This window comes from Globicephala melas, chromosome 11, assembly GCF_963455315.2.
Source record: "Globicephala melas chromosome 11, mGloMel1.2, whole genome shotgun sequence".
Lineage (NCBI taxonomy): Eukaryota > Metazoa > Chordata > Mammalia > Artiodactyla > Delphinidae > Globicephala > Globicephala melas.
The window spans coordinates 73,106,895-73,121,806 of record NC_083324.2 but is presented as its reverse complement, the minus strand read 5'-3'; the positions used below and the strand labels follow the sequence as shown (position 1 = coordinate 73,121,806).

At 38.6% G+C, this 14,912-nt stretch overlaps 1 protein-coding gene across 12 annotated transcripts in view; it reads left to right on the top strand.

Moving 5' to 3' along the window:
* Nucleotides 1–5,893: 5,893 nt before the first annotated feature.
* SUPT3H (SPT3 homolog, SAGA and STAGA complex component) overlaps nt 5,894–14,912 on the top strand; it is a 448,516-nt gene continuing 439,497 nt past the window's right edge. For 11 of the 12 annotated variants that reach the window (XR_009565771.1, XR_009565773.1, XR_009565769.1 and 8 more), the window contains exon 1: nt 5,894–6,025. The gene's annotated coding sequence lies outside the window, so the exon portion shown is untranslated. Of the gene's footprint in view, nt 6,026–8,415; nt 8,467–14,912 lie in introns of all 12 variants that reach the window. The other variant, XM_030870553.2, reaches the window with a different exon arrangement.

Genomic DNA, 14,912 nt, shown 5'->3' with positions numbered 1-14,912 from the left:
TCCTATAAATTCCACTCCCTTAGTATTTCTTCCCTCTGTCATCTTTTATCATTTCCTAGTCCACTGACGTAGCTCAAGCCTGTATCAGCCCTTTCCTGAATTGTTAACTTCTTCCAGTTTTTCACCCTTCCAATATTTCTTGCACATTACTGCCAACTTACTAACAGGCAAATTTAATCATGTCCTTAAAAAAACATATTTCCAAGTTTCCCCATTTTTTATTAGATAAAGTCCAAATTCCATAAAGTAATACACAAGACTTTCTATGATCTGGCCCTTCCCAAGTTTCTGGCTTCCTTTCTTACACCCTGTGATCCCATCATACTGGACAACTTGCAACTCCCTCTAACACACTGTGGCTTTGCTCATGTTACTCCCTCTGCCTAAATAATCCTTCCTCATTTTGTTCCACTATTACTTTTCAAGACTGAGTTTTTGAGTCATTGTCTCAATAGTAATAATACTAATAAAAAACAAGATGCATTCAGTGCATGTTATGTACCAGACACCTTACATACATTCTCACTTTACACGCAATCCTCACAACAAAACTCTGAAGTTTATAACAGCCTTGTCATAAATTATGCTAATAAGTGGCATGAAAGCCCATATTTTTTGGGTTAATGAAGTTGTCTTAAGTATATTCTGGAAAGAGAAAATATACCTTATGCTGCATCTATGAAATACTAAAAATAAAGTAACTTGGTCAAAATTTTTGGTATAAATCCCTGATCACTAGCAATTGATCTGAGCATTCCTTAGTCGATACAGGTTTATTTCATCCAACTTCAGAGTATGAACTAGGAATAGCAGGCTGCATTAGCTATACTGTGGTTTATTTCACTTATGGTACTGATTCATTTTGGGCCCTGTTTCCATGTATCACAGAAAAATAAATGTATATGCATAATATAAAATGGAGGCCGTTATTCAAATAATTCACTGAATTAGATCCAGTTTTACATCTAAATTTTTCAATGAAAGTACTTTGGGGAATTGAATGTTTCTGTATATTTGTCTCAACTGAATTCTCGACTTTATTTTCAGGTATTGATAGACCACCTGCCAAAAAAAAAAACAACCCTAAAACAGTTATTCTTTTCTTTTCTTTCTTTTTTCTTTTTAAACAAGGGAATGTTTAGCTTTCCTCACCTCTTCTTAAAGCAAAAATAAAATATTCCTTGACCTATGTTAGGTCTAGATGGACCTCTATTATGTGAGCAGGATTAGAAATTAAATTATTATTAAAAGAGTTACAAATACAAACTTCCCTTCATTTCCGTAAGAACTTACTTATGATGGCAAAAACATTAAAGATAATACAAACACTGTACTTAATTACTTATTTATGCCTAAAACTGGATTCTTGATCTCTTACACTTGGATTTTTTTTTTTTTTTTTGGCCGCGGCCACATAGCATACGGGATCTTAGTTCCCTGACTAGGGATGGAACCTGCGGTCCTTGCATTGGAAGTGCAGAGTCTTAACCACTGGACTGCCAGGGAAGTCTCTGGATTCTTGATCTCTTATACCCACCCAACATACTCCATCCCCAGTCCTTTCCATCTCAGTTCATGGCAAATTCATTTTTCCACTTAGAACCCTTGAGAGTCATCCTTGATTCCTCTCATTCTCTAGAATCCCAAATCCAATCTGTCAGTAAATCACAATGAGTTTCAAACTATATCCAGAATCCATCCACATCTCATGGAATCTCCTGTAACAACCCTAATACAAGCTACCGTCATCTCTTGCCTGGTTACTCTCTGTGCCTCTACAGACTATTTCCAGCCCAGCAGCCAGAGTGATCATTTTAAACCCTTAACCACATCATGTCAATTCTCTGCTAACAGCCTCCTAGTCCCAGGCACACAGACCTTCCACCATCTGGTCTCTTAGTTCTTCCGTGACCTCTTCTATCTTCTTTCTGGGTCACTATTCTTCAGCTAAAATGGCCTCTTGGTGACTCCTGCAACTTACCAGCCCCGTTCCCACTACAGGGCCTTGGCACGGGTTGTTCTCATTGTCTGGAAGGCTCTTTCTTTAGATATCTACAACTACCTTCTTCCTCAAGTCATTATTCAAATGCCACTTCCTCAGTGAGCCCTACCCTGCTTGCCCATTACAAATATCACAGTTCTCCTATTCCTCCTGCTTGTTCTCATTCCATAATCCCTTCCCTGCTGTATAAAATTTTCCCCCTCTAACACTCATAGCCTTTTAACATATTACACAATTTGGATATTTATTTTATTGTGCAACTCCTCCTTCTAGAATGTGAGTTTGATGATGGCATGGAGTTTTGTTTTGTTCACTGCTATATCTGCAGCTCCTAGAATAGTGTCAGGCACATGGTAGGCCCATCATAATAATTGTCGAATGAACGAAATAATTAGCACCTATCACTAACACTCAGCAAATAGACCTTATTTTCAAGGGGAGAAATGTAAAAGTTGTTCGTTTCTAGTACAAGAGGTATTATATATTGGATTCTATAGGAAAGGGAGCAACTAAGTTTCCATATGTCTAGAGAGTTCAGGGGCCCCATGAAACCCTGATATTCTATGATTCCCTTCCCATCTAAGTCTAAAAAATGATCATTTTCTAGCAGCCAAGCACTAATTTTAAAAGATCCTGGAGTGTTAAACCTGCAATGAGAGATTCCTAAGAGGATGGTTCATGATTATAGCTGCTCAGTGCTGCAATTCTTAGCATTTCTTCTCTCACCACTGTGTTGCTCTTCCTACTTCAAAACATATGAATATAATTGGAAGGTATGGGAAGCCAATTTGATTACACTCTGAACAGTTATGTGATACATCCTCCCTCCAGTGTGTCAATAAATTTGATTAATATATATCTTTTCATGTTGGGCTTTCTTTTGAAATACATAACATCAGTTGATCCAAGTTGGCCTAAAGCAAGAGTCCTGCATAGTCACATAATTTTTGGTAGCATAAATATAAATGCTGAAATTATTCTGTACACCTTTAAGATTCATCTTTTGGTTATTCCTACTTTAAAGGAGCATAGAGTTTTAGGGTTACAGGTTTTACTTCATTTGGTTTGATGACCTCATTTTACAGATATGAGAACTTGAGGATCCATGATATAAAATGACTTGCCCAGGTACCACAGAGCTGAATAATTGTTTTGGTCAGAACTCCTCGTTCTAAAGATAAAACAAGATACCCCGAGATTGCAATTGAAAAAGAGTTCTTACTATTAGGAAATTAACTGAATATAGCAACAATTTCAATATGCAATTCTAAACAATATTCATTCTACCTGGTTTATTTCCATGGTGACTATTTAAACATTAGAATAGCAAATGTAGCAAAGGGTGAAATAATTGATAAATAGGAAAAGAAAAAGCCTGCACAAGCATCCTAATACATGACAGTCATGGGTCACAAAAGAGTAAGAATTTGCAGGTCACCTGGAGTAAACTGTCTGCCTGGCGTCCACAGGAGAAGAAACCACTTTATCACAGAGATGGCGCCATACTAGGCATGGCTTCTGCTATTATTTGGAGGATTAAGCCTTCTTTCATTATCTAATCTAGTCATCCTCTAAGATGCCAAGAGGCATTTTTGCTTAGATATGTACCCTTTCTGTTTTCATTAGTCAGTCTATATGAAGGTTATTATACCAGAGGAATGTAAAAATCTACAGTAACAATGCTTCGTTTTCCTTTAATGGCTTTGTTCAAGGGATGAAGACATTTTTGTGGTGTGATGAATTCACTTGGTCTCCTGATGTGTTTTTTCCACATGCCTTGGAAATCACGTGTTTTTCTGAGAGGTGGTAGTCATCAATGTCTTAATTTCAGCACCACTGCTTTAGCTTTGTTACAATGAAGATATCTTAGTAGCATTGATAACTTAGGATCTTTGATATTAATCGAATGGAGAATATTTTTGACCCATTGTGGGCAGGAGTGCTCTCAAACTACAAACAAAACTATGACTAAATCAAATTTTTAAAATAGATTTTAACAGATTCCAGGAGGTAGGAACACTAAGATAACTCATGGGACTGCAAAGCTAAGATCTCCGCCAACAGCAAGTCACAATTTCCTAAGAGTGAAATTTTGAGCTCCCTCTACCAGGGCCTGTTTAACTCGGTTTCCCTTCTCCATGGCACACTTTGATTAACTCCTGCTGTGTGTGATTATATGTAGGTTAGACACCAGTGGCTTGAGAGTAAGGTCTGGGTTCTGTCCCGAAAAACTAGGTCAAATCTGGCCTCCATGTGATGCAGGTAAAAGTCCCATGAAAATATCAGTACGGCAACACTGACTGAACACAATTTTACTTGAAAGGATCTCCTTCCAGTTATATTTCCTTAGACGTACTATTAATATTTTTCTTAATTTTCTTCTATTTTCTTGCTAATGTACTTGAAAGGGCTTTTCAACTATTGTATAAACCAGTCTTCCTTCATAAGAAATTATGACGATTCTCTGTTACTTTCTTCCCCTATACACTTTGCCCATCAGTGGATTGAGCCCTGATTTACACATTATGGTGAGCTTTTACAGCCTAAACAAATTTATTCTTTTGGAACTTTATTTGGCAAGTATTTAAGTGTTGGGGAGATTAAAGGAGAGCTAAAAGCAAAATTAACAAGAGACTCAACTACAATCCACAGACGAAATAACCAAATAAGTTGCTATTTTAAACAATGTAAGCGAATAGGAAGGGATTATTTCAGAACACAAATATTCATAGAGGCAAGAAAATAACTGAAGTAATAATGCTTAAAAAAGACTTGATGAGGGTTAGTAGTTGAATCTCTGAAATATAATATTTGACGTCATAGGCATGGACTTAAGCGGGTAATAGTTTTCTTTCCTGAGCAGCTGAAAAGAATGTTAAAAATATAAATAACAAGACCACGTAAAATAATGAAAGCAACTGAAATCACTGTCTTATGATTGTATTATTTAAAGAAATACATCTGTATCAATCAATTCTGAGAGGACAGGATGTACAGCTCAAAAGTGGGAGTGCAAGATTTTAAAATAAGGAGAAGCAGGCTAAAATTCTAAGGAAAAATAAATATAGAGTCATCCATTCAGAAGCCTTGAAATAGCAAATAGTTTTCAATAAAAACGTGGTCATTAAATGCTTGAGCTTGGTAAAATGAATAGGAGGGAAAAATTCGCTGCAGACTATCATCTCCCACTGCCTCTGGAATGACTTTGCGCAGGGGAAGGATGGGGAGAGGTGATGTGCGAGGGCCGGCGTAAGAGGGGGTGTTTCACGGTCCCAGAAAGGGTCGCATATCCATACCCCTGCACCGCGGTCCTTTAGGGGAGGAGGGCCTTTCTGATGTCTCCGTTTCCCTGCATCGTCCGGGTAAGATCCCGGTTCACCCCTACTGCGGACAAGGTTTACAGAGGTCAATCTCTGCCCTGAAGCTGAAAACAAACTTCCAGCCTCGGTCACTAAATCCCTCGAAAACCCTAGTCCTCTCAGCTCATTCTTAAAGAGTCCAAGAACGGCCTTCAACACACTCCGATTCTCAGCTCATCCCCACTCATCTCCCAGCAGCCCCCGCTCTAACGGCCGCCGCGTGGCTCAGGGTCGCCCGCCCCCGGCTCCGCGCAGCCCTCACCGCCCGCACCGCCCGCACCAACGCCGCAAGGAAAGCGTCGACGGGCGCGCTCCGCGACGCCCCGCCCCCAGCGAGCGTGGCGGAAGTGGCTGCCTAGAGAAAAGAGGCCGCGCGCCACCTGGCCGAGCGCGCATGCGCCAGCGTCCGCGTCGGGAGTGGCGGGGGTGTTTGTAGCCCTCCCTCCTCCACCTCCGCCACCCCCGCCCCACAGAGAATCGGGCTCACGCCATCTTGCCCCCCCGTCCGCGCCCGGCCACCCTTTCCCTTTAGACTCTCTCAGCCCCCTACCCCGCCCCTTTCCAAGCGTGTCCCGGGCCGCCGCCGCAGAAACCGCACCATCTCTATCCCCACATTCTCCACGCGGGACGCGCAGCCGGGTCTACAAGTGTTCTTAGAACAGAGGTTGTAGGGGGACCGGGGGAGGCGCGGGGGCGGGCGGGGGAGAGGGCTGGGGGCCGGGAGAGGCGCCGAGCCCTGCGTGTCTGGGCCCCGCCCCCCTGCCCCCGGGAGCTGCCGTCGGGGGTCCCGGTCGTTAGCGCGGGAGGCTGAGGGACACACAGAAGCAGCGTCTCCGGAGGCGCTGGCCCCGCGAGTCGGCCGGGTTCTCCCGCGGCGTGTGGAGTTGGCCTTGACTCCTCCCCGTAGGCGGGTGGGCGTGGGGCCAGGGGAGCTGGGCGGGCGAGCGGGAGCGGGCGTCGCTGGGTGTGTTCAGAAGCACCTTCCGCGTGTCATCTAGGTCGTGTTTTGGGGGGAAGAATTCTTAAACAAGGAAATTGTAGCTTTATGGGCGAGGTGGAAGAAGAGTTAGGTAGCGTTAGTAGAAGTGTAGCGTCCAGGAAAAGTAAAAGATCGACTCCCTTCTCTCTGGGGTGAGCCCACATCTGTGACCCCTGGGGAAATTATTTAGCGTGTCTTTGGCTGGGTGTTCTGGTCTGTAAAATGGGGATAGTAATAACCTAGATCAGAATTGTGAAGATTAAATGAGGTAATACAGGTTAATGCTTATAACAAGCTCCAGGCACTGATCAATTAGCTGTCAATTACCTGTCATTTTTATCTCCCTGTTTAAGGAATTCAGAATGACTGTGACCTGGCTTTCTAAGTGGAAAAATCAAGAAACTGGTGTGGAGTTTTATAGGGGCAGTGGAATGTAATATCTGACACTCAGAGGCGATCCTGGAAATGTGTTGTTAACGTACACGTGGATAAATGAGCTTAACTCCGTGAGGCTTTAGAAACTTTAAACTTCGTTCCAGAGAAATGAGGATGTATTTATCTAGGAGGAGAGGACGTAGGGTTTTACTATATGTGAGGACAGAACTTTGGAAACAGAATTAAATTACCTCTGTAAAGATTTACTTGAAAACCAAATTGAGGATGGAACTTATGGAATTTCTGGTGGATGTTTTCGAGAGGCTGGATTTCACTGAATGTTATGAATAATTTCCTGATAGTTACTACTTTGCAAAAATAAAGTGCACTTCATTGTGTTATTGCAAGTTTCTTATCTCTGGGAATATTCAAGAAAAGATCTAGAGCAGCCTAGGTCTAGAGCAGCCCTGTCCAATGGGACTTTCTATCTTTGTGGAAATATTCTGTAATCTGTGCTGTCCTAATATGGTATCCACTAGACACAAGTGGCTCTTGAGCCTTGAAGTGTGGCTAGTAGTGCACTGAGGTATTTAATTTTATTTTAATTAACTTAAATATAAATAGCCGCATGTGGCTAGTGGCTGCCTTATTGGACAGCATAGGTCTAGAATCTAGCCTTTGAGACCTTTTCCAGTTCTTGATTTTGTTGAGTTTTAAGTCAGAGAAGCCAACTCTTAGAACATTTGTTGCTTTAGGGAATTATAATTATATTCAAATAATGCCTTTCATTCACATACTGTAGTTCAAAGCTTGGGTCTGTTAATACTTACTTACAGCTTGAAAATTAAAGCAAAGCATTCTTTTGACTCCTAGGTTGTACGGCTAACAGCAGATTTGTTTGGAGAGTCATAATAATACTAAGTGGAGTTTCCTTTAATCATTGTACTGTTTCGTGACTGTGGGTTTCCACTATCTTTTATCACTTTAGTCAGTTTTCAGTGAAAACCTTTCAACTCTTTTACTCCTGAGTTTTTTCAGTTTGAAAGATGGTGCTTTTTCCTTAACTTTTTGTATAAAAAACAATTTGATAAATTATAGAAAACTGAGCGTTGGGCCATTTCAGAAGTAGTTTTGTGGTTATTGGTATTCAAAACTTTTGAAGAGATAAGTCTGAAATTTGGCGATATTTTGCATGATAGCTTTCTTTGAAATACATAGAGTGGTTTTTTTCAAGCAAATGTTTATAAAGTTAAGTTTGAAAGAAAAACTAAAAAAAAAAAACCCCTTTATTTATAGATAACACACCCTTAACTCTGGCCTGTTGTTTGTGAAGTGGTCCCCTTGGTCTCAAGGCTGATGATAACCCTTGGATCTGGAACAAAAACTTACAGCTCACGAATTAAGCATATACAAAGAGCAACCCATAACACACAAATCACAATGGGTTGCTCTTATGTATACCTTGCTTTTTCTGGGGCAGTCATGGTTTAGAGTCTATGTTTGTCTCAGGATAATTCTTAATAGAACTTCCATTTTCAAAAATGTTCCAGTTGGGTCTATTTAATAATATGGTCACCCTCCTTTCAGGCTTGTTGAAATTTGGAATATATGATTTTAGGAGGATTAAATGTACTGCAACCTGAGAAATGTACTTGCTTTAAAGTAGTGACAACTTTATTGCTTATGTGCTTAAATAACAGACGAGCTATCTGGAATAAGGCCAGCAAGTGACCTGTCCATTTAAGCCACAGGTAATTAAAATTTTCTACTTTTCTCCATATAATTGGATAGAAATCTTGGGCACCTTGATTTTTGGTTCTCTCTTGATTTTTGGTGTAGGAATCTGCAAAGAAAGTTAGGCCATGCCAGTTAAATCAGAACATTGAGTATTCTTGTTGAAAATAATACCCGTTTTACTTTATGGTGAGGTTGAATAGTGAAATTAGTTAGAAATCTACTTATTATATTAAAGACTGGTTTTGCTGATGGCTCACCTAAATAGTAAAGAAAAATAATTCAACTTAATGTTTTATTGTATTAATTGAATTTATACTGTAGTGGATAAAATATTTTATTGAGTCAAACACATTTGGTTTGATTCCTTACTGCTGAGGGTTAAATGAAGTAACCCATGTGATGTGTGTTGGGTGCAGCGAAGCACATAAGAATTATGTACTCAATAAATATTGGCTGCTCTAGCCTTAAGTTTATTGAATAATGGATCTGGAGAGATATTAATGTTCTGAGATGCATTGTGTATAGGTGCAAAGAGCACTTAAAACTAATTTCAGAATCTAGATGTAGCCCTTTTCTGCCCTAATTCTCTCTGTGTGATTTCAATTAAGGTATTTAACTTTTCTGAGTCTCAATTTCCTCATCAGTAAAACAGAATTAGCACCTAACCTTATCCCACCTCCTCCCAGGATCGCTGGAGGCTTCACATGAGAATTACATAAATTGTTGTGTTGTTTTACAGACATTTAACTATTTAATTGATTTCCTCTCAACCTGTCTACGGACTACCACCAGTAAATCTGCAAAAACTGTTTACACATATTTTAATTTGTGAAACAGCATAGAGTGTAATAGACACTGTTACCTAAGATCATTCTCTTTGACAAATAATACTGTATGCCCCAGTAATGGTGCTATATTGATCTGGTTACAGTATATTCCCTGTACAAAACAACACCATACTACTGCTAAGGGAGAACCAACGTTTCCATGGGCACTTGATGTGTTCCAGACTAATGCTCCATCTCATTTATCCAAACGTGTCATTCCCACTTAATAGGTGATACTGATGAGTCTCTTACTTTTCTGGAATGGATCTGTAAGTTTTTCTTGCATTATACTACTGCCTCTGATAGAATCTGACTGATAGTGGATATTGAAGGTTAAATAAGGTTATGAATATTAAAATAACGTGCTAACTGGCTTATAGTATATACTAGTTGCTGAAAAACTGCTGTGTTCATTGAATTCATAGGGCAGTAAATATAAAATATTATATAAATATAAACTATTTAAAAATCTTGAAGTGTACTTTTGCTATTTCAAATGCTATAGCAGTTTTATGACTGAATCCTTTATATTTTACTTTATTCATATTATTTGTTTCTGAATCTTTAAAAGACTATTCCTAATCATAATATTCTTCCCCTGAGAGTATATGTGTTTAATAATAATATTTGTGATATGTTTTCAAGAAGCTATACTTTTGCTTGGATTCTTCATCATCATCGTCATCATCATGAACTGAGTGCGTTCTAGGTACCAGGCACTGTCCTAAGTGCTTTGTATACATTACTTGATGTCACCTATGAGAGGAGTATTTTTAATCTCCTTTTTAAAGATGAGGGAACTGAGGCAGGGAGGTGATGTGACTTGCCCAAGGTCACCTGGTAAGTGTTAGAGCCTGTGTTTGAATTCCAGAGCCCAGCTCTTTACAGCTAAACTGTGAGTCGGCATAGACAGATACTTCACAACAAAGTTCACTATGACAGACACATTGTGGAGGTCTTGTGAGTTAATTATAATCAACTTTTATTTGTGTGTTCCTTGTGGGATAGTAGAAAGAACTCTGGACCAGGAGTCAGGGGACCTCAGTTTTAGTCCCAGCTGTGTCACTAAATAGTGATGTGTCCTTGGGCAGTTCAAGAAACCCCTCTGGACTTCAGTATCCTCACCTGAAAAATGAGGGATTTGGATGAAATTAGTGATTTTCAAACTGTAGTTCTGAACGTCAGATGTCTTTGGTCCCTCCCCCCGCCAATTTCCATAGTTATACTTTGTTATAGTTGTTTATCCGTCTGCCTAAGATTTACTTTTAAGCAAAGAATTCCTGAACTTAACTTTTAAAGTCATCAGTCTCCAAGAAAACTTAATGACAAGTCCCCTGGCTACTATGTGTACAACTTCTCAGTAATTCCATATTATTTTAGTGTGTTAAAACTATGGCAGTAAAATGGTAGGTGAATTTTTTAAAAGTATGTATGTAGATGGACTGAGTATTTCAGGTTACCTGGGATCAAAGCCTGTTTTTTGTGTTAGATCTGTTACCTTCACCCAGTGTTTTTACTCTTACCTTCTTCATGAATAGGGGGGAGATACATGCCTAAGAGGGTGGTTGTGAAATATGTGAGCCAATACAGGTGAAAGACCCCTTATAAACTCTGAAATGCTTATACAAATTCACTTCTTTTTTACATGCTTCCCGTAAATCTCCCACTCCTTTTTAGTCACATGAACTGTGTTTTTAACCACATGAGATCTTTTATTGAATTGTTTATATTTAATATGGACTTCTCATAAGGTTTAATATTTCTAAAATGTGAATCTAGACTGGAAGACAATCTTGATGTTTAAGAGAGCTCCTTTTTTGACATCCTTGTCAAATACACTTACTTCGTACTATTAGAAGTATAATTGATTCCAAATTTTTGCATATATCTGGAACGTTAACCATTATCACTCAATTATATAATATTTTATGTAAAAACAACAGTGTTTTCAATATTGGAAAAGTAAGCTTGCCATTTTTTCAGGGTTTGGATGTCACGTATTTTAGGATGATCTGATAGGCATGTTGGCAGTGCACTTTAAGAACCATTTTTGCAAAGAATAAGATTTTTTTTGAAACTCAGTGTTTCTTTGAGAGTACTGGATATGAAAGCACATGGAGTAGAAACCTACATTAATATCAGTCTAAAGAAGAAAAATATAATGATAGAACTTTACATGTCTCTGAGCAGTGTGTCACGGCTTCTATGTCTATAGGTTTAAAAAAATAATCGCTCGTGTAGACAACTGAGATAAGGAAACTCAGTTTACAATCCGTCTGTCTAGGGAATTTTCATAATTTACAGGTGTTTTGATGTTTTCAATTCACGTATATTTTTTGAGCACACATTATGTTGCAGCCACTGTCTTCTTTAAAACACTCCTCTGAGACAGGTAGAAACTATTCTTGACGGATGGAGAAACTGAACTTGAGAGATTAGTTGATCATTATTACCAGGTTCTACTATGTTGATTAACTTGAATTGGGGCATATATAAATATATTGGAATTATCATTGTGTTATACCAAAACTAGGTGTAGAAGTTTTAAAATTTTGCAGATTTTAATTTGTTTTTTTATTTTTTGCATTCTCAGTGATTGAATGATCGTTTGGTATTACTTTTGCACAGCAGGAGAAATTTAGATCATGATGTAACTTGAGTTTTTTTTTTTTTTTAAACAACAAAACTAAAATGTAGTGTCTTAATAGTGTTGGCGTAACCATAATTGCTTCCTGCCCTTGGAGTTATATGAAAATGAAAATGTTCTGGTTATAATAGTTTTCTATTAATTTATATTATGTGGGATGCTCAGATTATGAGTGATTGAAATTGAGACTCTGTAGATGTGCAGAATCAGTACATAGGTCTGCTGAATTAATATTTCTCAGGAGTGAAACAATTTAAAATTTCCACTGTCTTTTAGTAAATGGGTAGACTGATGGATTTCACAATCCAGATTTTTGACACTGTTTTGAGGGTGTTGTAACTAGTTGTAACTAGTAATAACGTTTTCAACTCTGAGGTATTTTAAGCTGAAGATGTTTCATGGTATTTCTTCTTTGGTCATTTAGTCACTAAAAATATGAGCTATAGGGCTTCTCTGGTGGCGCAGTGGTTGAGAGTCCGCCTGCCGATGCAGGGGACACAGGTTCGTGGCCCGGTCTGGGAAGATCCCACATGCCGCGGAGCGGCTGGGCCCGTGAGCCATGGCCGCTGAGCCTGCGCGTCCGGAGCCTGTGCTCCGCAACGGGAGAGGCCACAGCAGTGACAGGCCAGCGTACAGCAAAAAAAAAAAAAAAAAAAAAAGAGCTATAAATAGAAATGCAGTAACATGTTCATTACATTTTTGTTTAATTCACATTTGTGATGTATAACTTTACTACAGTTAAAATTTTTTTGTCGTGGTATTTTCTGAGAAAAGGGGTATATCCTTAAATTTCATTATTGTTATTCAACGATGTCAGTTTTTCTACTCTGGAACAGAATTTTACAGGTGTGACATAGTATTGGCTACTGGCTTAATAATCAGGTTTAAATATAAGTATTAATCAGAGATGAACTTATTCCTTGAGTTCACATTTAAACTGTGGCATGTTGAAATAATCTGGGTCTCCATCTGCACATCTGAATTCATTTTGTAAAATATGGCAAACAGCTGCATTTCAATTGAAAGCTAAAACAACTGCAGGACATTAACCTATTGAGAAGATTACAGTAGGTTTTCAGTTCCATGTTAACTGTATTTATTAGAGAAAATTGACTTGAGTGCTTCTGCTTTTAAGCGACATTTTTTTTTTAAATGTCCGGGAGATAGGAAATAAAGCATTGGAATGATAGGACTTTGATGTGTAAAGAAGTTAATGTCTAAAGAAGTTAATTATCTAAAACATCAAACAAAATGTGTGCACAGGAAATAATTATTTTGAAGATTCTAATGCACTGTCAGCTCATGATGTCAAGAAAAATGTTATTCACCTGTTTGATTTAAGAAGTAAATAACTTGACTGAAAGGATGATCGTGGTTATAATAAACGAGGATTGGGATTTTTTCACTCTTACCAATAAACACTCTTGATACGAAACATTTGCAGTAGGGGCACAACCTAAGAAAGCTGGGGTTTTAGTATGCATTTACTTTCTGAAATGTCTCTTCTTCAGAGAGTGTTAAAGCAAGGTAGCTGGATTTGCAGAATGAAAGAGGGCAATAACTCCAGCAGTGTCTCAGGATAATCCCAAGAATGGCATGCCTTCAAATCTGACATGAGTCAACTTAAATCATAGACTAAGGGTAATACATAATCTTTGAGTTTAACATCTTCTCCAGGATGTCATATCTCTGTCAGTCTTCTCTTGGGACAAGTGAACCATTTTCTAAGGTCACTGGAAAGCCAAGTTCCTTTTTGAACTTGCTTTCCTGTTTTATTATTCCCCAATCTTGGACTGATGATGCGATTTTTTTTTTTAACCTGAGTTCCAAATGGTGTTGCTTCTTTTCCTCTATTATTTGTAGAAAAAAAGTACTTATTCCAAAAAAGTCTTTGTGAACAAATAGGACAAATTTACGCTTAAAAAGACCGATGGTCTTTCATAGCACTAGCTTCTTTATGTGTTTTAGAACTTTGGTTTTCAGGTTCAGTTTGAGTGAAACTTTCTTCCTTCTCTTTCTCTGCGTTTGCAGTCTCTGTCTAGTGGTTTTCGCCTGGCTCCTAGGGACCTTAGGTTAGACCAGGGCTTATATTGGCAGAGAATTGGTCCTGCCACAGAATGATATTGGGACATTCCAGATCTAGCCACCCAGCTAGTGTGCTGCTTGTCTTAGGTCTCTGTCCTTTTGCCTTCTCAAAAGCTTCATATGTGGCCCATCTCAGGCAGTGGTTTGTAGTAGTTAATTTTTTCAGCTTTCATTCATGGGACCCAGCCTTTCCATCTCAGCCATCAGTGAATGACCCTGGTTCAAGTTTCCTTTATCAATTTTAAGCCTCCATTGCCCACAGAAGTGGTCAGTTTAGAGGATGTATTAAGAAGATAAATTTGATAGCAGTGTGGAGAATGAACTGAGCTGCAAAGAGAGAAGCTATAAATAGAGCTCAACAAGAAAGGGAGGAGGTAAAAACATAAAGTAGAATTTATTTGGCTTCTTACAAATTATAGGGTGCAGGAGAAGGAGTCAAAGATGATGACTGATGTTTTAAGCCAGGCTGACTAGTAGCAGTAGTGATGTCAGTGTGAAAACAGAACTTATTTTATAGGGAAACTAATTAATATTTGTTGAATTATATTGAGGTCTTGTAGTGAAAATATTCAAGTTTCTTAAAGTTTGTGATTATGAAATAGGGATAATCAAATTTGTCACATAAAAGCTTTTAGCAGACCAAGAAAGGGAAAATTCTTGAGTTCTTTCTGTTTATAATAGTTAACATTGTATACTGACTGTGTGCTAAGAACTATTCTGAATGCTTTGTTTATGTTAGTTCATTTAATCCTCACAACAACCCTAAGAGTGTGCGATTATCATTCCTGTTTTACAGATGAGGAAACTGAGGCACAGAGACGTTAAGGAACTTGCCCCGAGCCCTAGTAAAGTAGTAGAGCTGGGATTCTAACCTAGGCAGTCTGACTTCTGACTCCTAATT